Source organism: Arachis stenosperma, chromosome 4 (assembly GCF_014773155.1).
Source record: "Arachis stenosperma cultivar V10309 chromosome 4, arast.V10309.gnm1.PFL2, whole genome shotgun sequence".
NCBI classification, from domain to species: domain Eukaryota; kingdom Viridiplantae; phylum Streptophyta; class Magnoliopsida; order Fabales; family Fabaceae; genus Arachis; species Arachis stenosperma.
In genome coordinates, this window is record NC_080380.1 from 89003446 (window position 1) to 89010770 (window position 7325).

Sequence of the window (7325 nt, forward strand, 5' to 3'; positions counted from 1 at the left end):
GCCATTAACTCTAGCTTCTATTACTTCAATTAGTGAATAGCTAGGACTTATGGACTTGGATTGATATAGCTTAGTTAACTTTCCTTTACTTATTAGGGGATGACTTAGTGAGATTGATCCTTGCAGTTACATGTTGTAGTTAGTGATAAGGATATAGATCCTTGACCACCAAACCATGCTAAGACCATTTTTATCATTTAATTTCCATTGTAATTTACTTTCCTTGTTCTTAATCTAAAACCCCAAAGATATACAACTCATAACCAATAATAAATACACTTCCGTGCAATTCCTTTTAGAGACGACCCGAGGTTTGAATACTTCGATTATTATTTTAAGGGATTTGTTACTTGTGACAACCAAACTTTTGTATGAAGGGATTATTGTTGGTCTAGAAACTATACTTGCAACAAAAGTTTATTGTAAAAATTCTAGATCACAGAAAAATACGTTCATCAAAATGGCGCCATTGCCGGGGAATTGCAAACGTGTGCCTTATTATTGGTTATTGTAAATATTTGCTTTTTTCTTGTTTGTTTGTTTTTGTTTTTCATTCTTATTAGCTACTATGGATTCTCACCCCTATGGCTATGAGTTTGGTTACAATTATGTTGCTGGAAGAGGAGATTACAAGGAGAACATGCATCAAGGTTGGGACAATTAAAGGTGCGATGCGCCATGGTGCATAAAATTGTGATCATCAACAATGGCGCCAAAGACTTAGAGCTCTCAAACGTGAATCACACTTTGTCACAACTTTGCACAACTAACCAGCAAGTGCATTGGGTCATCCAAGTAACACCTTACATGAGTAAGGGTCGATCCCACTGAGATTGTTGGTATGAAGCAAGCTATGGTCATCTTGTAAATCTCAGTCAGGCGGATTCTAATGGTTATAATGGTTTTCGAATATAAAGATAAATAAAGCATAAAATAGAGATAGAGATACTTATGTAATTCATTGGTGGGAATTTCAGATAAGCGCATGGAGATACTGTGTTCCTTCTGAATCTCTGCTTTCCTACTACTTTCATCTAATCATTCTTACTCCTTTCCATGGCAACCTGTATGTTGGGTTTCACTGGCGTCAATGGCTACCTCTCGTCCTCTCAGTGAAAATGGTCCAAATGCTCTGTCACAGCACGGCTAATCATCTGTCGGTTCTCGATCATGTCAGAATAGAATCCAGTGATTCTTTTGCGTCTGTCACTACGCCCAACACTCGCGAGTTTGAAGCTCGTCACAGTCATTCCATCTCAGATCCTACTCAGAATACCACAGACAAGGTTTAGACTTTCCGGATCTTAGGAATGGCCGCCAATAATTCTAGCTTATACCACGAAGACTCCGATCTTTCGAAATGGAGGCTAAGAGATACTCGCTCGATCTAAGGTAGAACGAAAGTGGTTGTTAGGCACGCGTTCATAGGTGAGAATGATGATGAGTGTCACGGATCATCACATTCATCATGTAGAAGTACAACGAATATGTTAGAATAAGAATAAGATGAATTGAATAGAAGAATAATAGTAATTGCATTAATACTCGAGGAACAGCAGAGCTCCACACCTTAATCTATGGTGTGTAGAAATTCCACTGTTGAAAATACATAAGTGATGGTCCAGGCATGGCCGAATGGCTAGCCCCCAAGGTCTAAGAACTAAACATCCAAAGATAGATACCAAGATGTAAATACAATAGTAAAAAGTCCTATTTATACTAGACTAGTTACTAGGGTTTATAGAAATAAGTCTTAGTGTAGAAATCTACTTCCGGGGCCCACTTTGGTGTGTGCTTGGGCTAAACTTGAGCTTTGCACGTGCAGAGGCTTCTTTTGGGGTTAAACGCCAAGTTGTAATGTGTTTTTGGCGTTTAACTCTAGTTTGTGACGTGTTTCTGGCGTTTTACTCCAGAATACAGCATGGAACTAGCGTTGAACGCCAGTTTGCGTCATCTAAAGTTGAATAAAGTACAAACTATTATATATTGCTAGAAATCCCGGGATGTCTACTTTCCAACGCAGTTAAGAGCGCGCCATTTGGAGTTCTGTAGCTCCAGAAAATTTATTTTGAGTGCAGGGAGGTCAGAATCTAACAACATCAGCAGTCCTTTTTCAGCCTGAATAAGATTTTTGCTCAAGTCCCTCAATTTTAGCCAGAAAATACCTGAAATCATAGAAAAACACAAAAACTCATAGTAAAGTTCAGAAATGTGAATTTTGCATAAAAACTAATAAAAACATCCCTAAAAGTAGCTAGATCCTACTAAAAACTACCTAAAAAAATGCCAAAAAGCGTATAAATTATCCGCTCATCACAACACCAAACTTAAATTGTTGCTTGTCCCCAAGCAACTGAAAATCAAATAGGATAAAAAGAAGAGAATATACTATAAATCTCAAAATATCAATGAATATTAGTTCTAATTAGATGAGCGGGACTTGTAGCTTTTTGCTTCTGAACAATTTTGGCATCTCACTTTATCCTTTGAAGTTTAGAATGATTGGCATCTCTAGGAACTCATAGTTCAGATAGTGTTATTGATTCTCCTAGTTAAGTATGTTGATTCTTGAACATAGCTACTTTTATGAGTCTTGGCCGTGGCCCTAAGCACTTTGTTTTCCAGTATTACCACCGGATACATAAATGCCACAGACACATGACTGGGTGAACCTTTTCAGATTGTGACTCAGCATTGCTAAAGTCCCTAGTTAGAGGTGTCCAGAGCTCTTAAGCACACTCTTTTTGCTTTGGATCACGACTTTAACCACTCAGTCTCAAGCTTTTCACTGGACCTGCATGCCACAAGCACATGGTTAGGGACAGCTTGATTTAGCCGCTTAGGCCTGGATTTTATTTTCTTGGGCCCTCCTATCCATTGATGCTCAAAGCCTTGGATCCTTGTTACCCTTGTCTTTTGGTTTTAAGGGCTATTGGCTTTTTCTGCTTGCTTTTTCTTTTTCTTTCTTAAAATTTTTTTTGCCACTTTTTTTTTTTTGCAAGCTTCTTCTTTTTCACTGCTTTTTCTTGCTTCAAGAATCAATTTTATGATTTTTTTCAGATTATCAATAACATTTCTCTTGTTCATCATTCTTTCAAGAGCCAACAATTTTAACATTCATAAACAACAAGATCAAAAAATATGCACTGTTCAAGCATTCATTCAGAAAACAAAAAGTATTGTCACCACATCAATATAATTAAACCAATTTCAAGGATGAATTCGAAACTCATGTACTTCTTGTTCTTTTTGTATTAAAAACATTTTTCATTTAAGAAAGGTGAAGGATTCATGGAATTATTCATAGCCTTAAGACACAAACATAGACAAACATGAAGCTCAAAAACCGAAAAACAAAGAGATAAGAACAAGGAACTTAAGGAATGAGTCCACCTTAGTGATGGTGGCGCCTTCTTCTTGAAGGAACAATGGTGTCCTTGAGCTCCTCTATGTCTCTTCCTTGCCTTTGTTGCTCCTCCCTCATAGCTCTTTGATATTCTCTAATCTCATTGAGAATGATGGAGTGCTCTTGGTGTTTCACCCTTAATTGGTTCATGTCATGACTCAATCCTTCTAGAGAAGTGTTGAGTTGTTTCCAATAGTTGTTTGGGGGAAAATGCATCCCTTGAGGCATCTCAGGGATCTCTTGATGATGAGCTTCCTCATGTGTCTCTTGAGATCCATGAATGGGCTCTCTTGTTTGCTCCATCCTCTTTTTAGTGATGGGCTTGTCCTCTTCAATGAGGATGTCTCCTTCTATGACAACTCCAGCTAAGTAGCATAGATGGCAAATGAGATGAGGAAAAGTTAGCCTTGCCAACGTGGAGGGCTTTTCGGCTACTTTGTAGAGTTCTAGAGAGATGACTTCATGAACTTCTACTTCCTCTCCAATCATGATGCTATGGATCATGATGGCCCGATCCACAGTTACTTCGGATCGGTTGCTAGTGGGGATGATGGAGCGTTGGATGAACTCCAACCATCCTCTAGCCACAGGCTTAAGGTCCAGTCTTCTCAATTGAACTGGCTTGCCTTTTGAGTCTCTTTTCTATTGAGCTCCTTCCACACATATGTCTATGAGAACTTGGTCCAACCTTTGATCAAATTTGACCCTTCTAGCGTAGGGGCGTGCGTCTTCCTGCATCATAGGCAAGTTGAACGCCAACCTTACATTCTCTGGACTGAAGTCTAAGCATTTCCCCCGAACCATTGTAAGCCAATTCTTTGGGTTTGGGTTCATGCTTTGATCATGGTTCCTAGTGATCCATGCATTTGCATAGAACTCTTGAACCGTTAAGATTCTGACTTGTTGAATGGGGTTGGTAAGAACTTCCCAACCTCTTCTTTATGATTCGGTCATTTAAGATGGGTTTGGGTGGGAAAGAGATTTTGAATTTGAAGGTAGGTGAGGTTTATGAGGAAAAGTGGATGGATGTGAGTGGTGAAGAGGTGATAGGGAAGAGTGATTGGTGAATGATGTTTGGGGAAGAGTGTTATAAAAAGGTGTATGAGAGAGGGAGAAGGTAGGTGGGGATCCTTTGGGGTCCACAGATCCTGAGGTGTCAAGGATTTCTCATCCCTGCACCCTTTAGGCATGTAAAATGCCCTCTGTATGCAATCCTGGCATTTAACGCCAGACTGCAGCATGTTTCTGCCGTTAAACGCCACTTCCATGCTTGTTTTGGGCATTCAACACCAATCTGCAGCATGTTTCTGGCGTTGAACGCCAGTTCCATGCTTGTTTCTGGCGTTTAACGCCAACTCTCCTCAGGGTGTAATCCTGGCATTTAAACGCCAGACTACTGCTTGTTTCTGGCATTCAACGCCAACTTCATGCTCTGTTCTAGCGTTGAACGCTAGCCAGATGCTCCTTACTGGTGTTTAAACGCCAATAAGCTCTTCCTCCAGGGTGTGCTTTTTCTTCTGCTATTTTTTATTCCTTTTTTAATTTTTGCAATTGTTTTGTGACTCCACATGATCATAAACCTAATAAAACATAAAAGAACAATAGAAATATAGACAAATAAAAATTGGGTTGCCTCCCAATAAGCGCTTCTTAAATGTCAATAGCTTGACAGCGAGCTCTCATGGAGCTTCACAGATCATCAGAGCATTGTTGGGACCTCCCAACACCAAACTTAGAGTTTGAATGCGGGGGTTCAACACTAAACTTAGAGTTTGGTTGTGGCCTCCCAACACCAAACTTAGAGTTTGATTGTGGGAGCTTTGTTTGATTCTGTATTGAGAGAAGCTTATCGTGCCTCTTTTCCATGGTTGCAGAGGAAGATCCTTGAACTTTAAACACAAGGTAGTCCCCATTCAATTGAAAGACTAGCTCTCCTCTGTCAACATCAATCACAGCTCCTGCTGTGGCTAGGAAGGGTCTTCCGAGAATGATAGATTCATTCTCATCCTTCCCAGTGTCTAAGATTATGAAATCAGCAGGGATGTAAAGGCCTTTAACCTTCACTAACACGTCCTCTACCAATCCATAAGCTTGTTTTATTGACTTGTCTGCCATCTCTAATGAGATTCTTGCAGCTTGTACCTCAAAGATCCCCAGCTTCTCCATTACAGAGAGTGGCATAAGATTTATACCTGACCCCAGGTCACACAGTGCCTTCTCAAAGGTCATGGTGCCTATGGTACAGGATATTAAGAATTTACCAGGATCTTGTTTCTTTTGAGGTAGAGTTTACTGAACCCATGAATTTAGTTCACTAATGAGCAAGGGAGGTTCATCTTCCCAAGTCTCATTACGAAACAACTTGGCATTCAGCTTCATGATGGCTTCTAGATATTGAGCAACTTGCTCTTCAGTTACATCTTCATCCTCTTCAGAGGAAGAATAGTTCTCATGGCTCATAAATGGCAGAAGGAAGTTTAATGGAATCTCTATGGTCTCTATATGAGCTTCAGATTCTTTTAGGTCCTCAATAGGGAATTTCTTTCTGTCTGAGGGACGTTCCATGAGGTTTTCCTCATTGGGATTCACGTCCTCCCCTTCCTTTCTGGATTCAGCCATTTTGATTATATCAATGGCCCTGCACCCTCTTTTCGGATTCACTTCTGTATTGCTTGGGAGAGTACTAGGAGGAGTTTCAGTGATTTTCTTACTCAGATGACCCACTTGTGCCTCCAAATTTCTAATGGAGGACCTTGTTTCACTCATGAAACTTAAAGTGGCTTTAGATAGATCAGAGACTATGTTTGCTAAGCTAGAGGGGCTCTGCTCAGAATTCTCTGTCTGTTGCTGAGAAGATAATGGAAAAGGCTTGCTATTGCTAAACCTATTTCTTCCACCATTATTAAAGCCTTGTTTGGGCTTTTGTTGATCCTTCCATGAGAAATTTGGATGATTTCTCCATGAGGGATTATAGGTGTTTCCATAGGGTTCACCCATGTAATGCACCTCTACTATTGCAGGGTTCTCAGGATCATAAGCTTCTTCTTCAGAAGATGCCTCTTTAGTACTGTTGGATGCATTTAACCATCCATTCAGACTCTGAAAAATCATGTTGACTTGCTAAGTCAGCATTTTGTTCTGAGCCAATATGGCATTCAGAGCATCAATTTCAAGAACTCCCTTCCTCTGAGGCGTCCCATTACTCACAGGATTCCTTTCAGAAGTGTACATGAACTTGTTATTTGCAACTATATCAATGAGTTCTTGAGCTTCTGCAGGTGTTTTCTTTAGGTGAATGGATCCACCTACAGAATGGTCCAGTGACATCTTAGAAAGCTCAGATAGACCATCATAGAATATATCCAAAATGGTCCACTCTGAAAGCATGCCAGAAGGACACTTTTTGGTCAACTGCTTGTATCTTTCCCAAGCTTCATAGAGGGATTCACCATCTTTTTGCTTGAAGGTTTGAACATCCACTCTAAGCTTGCTCAGCTTTTGAGGAGGAAAGAACTTGGCCACGAAGGCCGTGACCAGCTTATCCCAAGAGTCCAGGCTATCTTTAGGTTGTGAGTCCAACCATGTTCTAGCCCTATCTCTTACAGCAAAAGGGAAAAGCATGAGCCTGTAGACTTCAGGATCTACTTTATTAGTCTTAACAGTATCACAGATCTGCAAGAATTCAGTTAAAAACTGATAGGGATTTTCCAATGGAAGTCTATGAAACTTGCAGTTCTATTTCATTAGAGCAACTAGTTGAGGCTTCAGCTCAAAATTGTTTGCTCCAATGGCAGGCATTGAGATGCTTCTTCCATAAAAATTGGAAGTAGGTGTAGTATAATTGATAAACCACTATTTTATGATTCATATTGTGTTTAATTGTATGGTTTTATCAAATCTTTGTCCACTTATTCATATG

General features: G+C 39.9%; 1 non-coding gene across 1 annotated transcript; it reads left to right on the forward strand.

The window, feature by feature from the left end:
* Window positions 1-6791: 6791 nt before the first annotated feature.
* Window positions 6792-6895, forward strand: LOC130977920 (small nucleolar RNA R71). The gene has a single exon (XR_009085590.1). It is a non-coding gene; the product is annotated as a small nucleolar RNA R71 (small nucleolar RNA).
* Window positions 6896-7325: the final 430 nt, after the last annotated feature.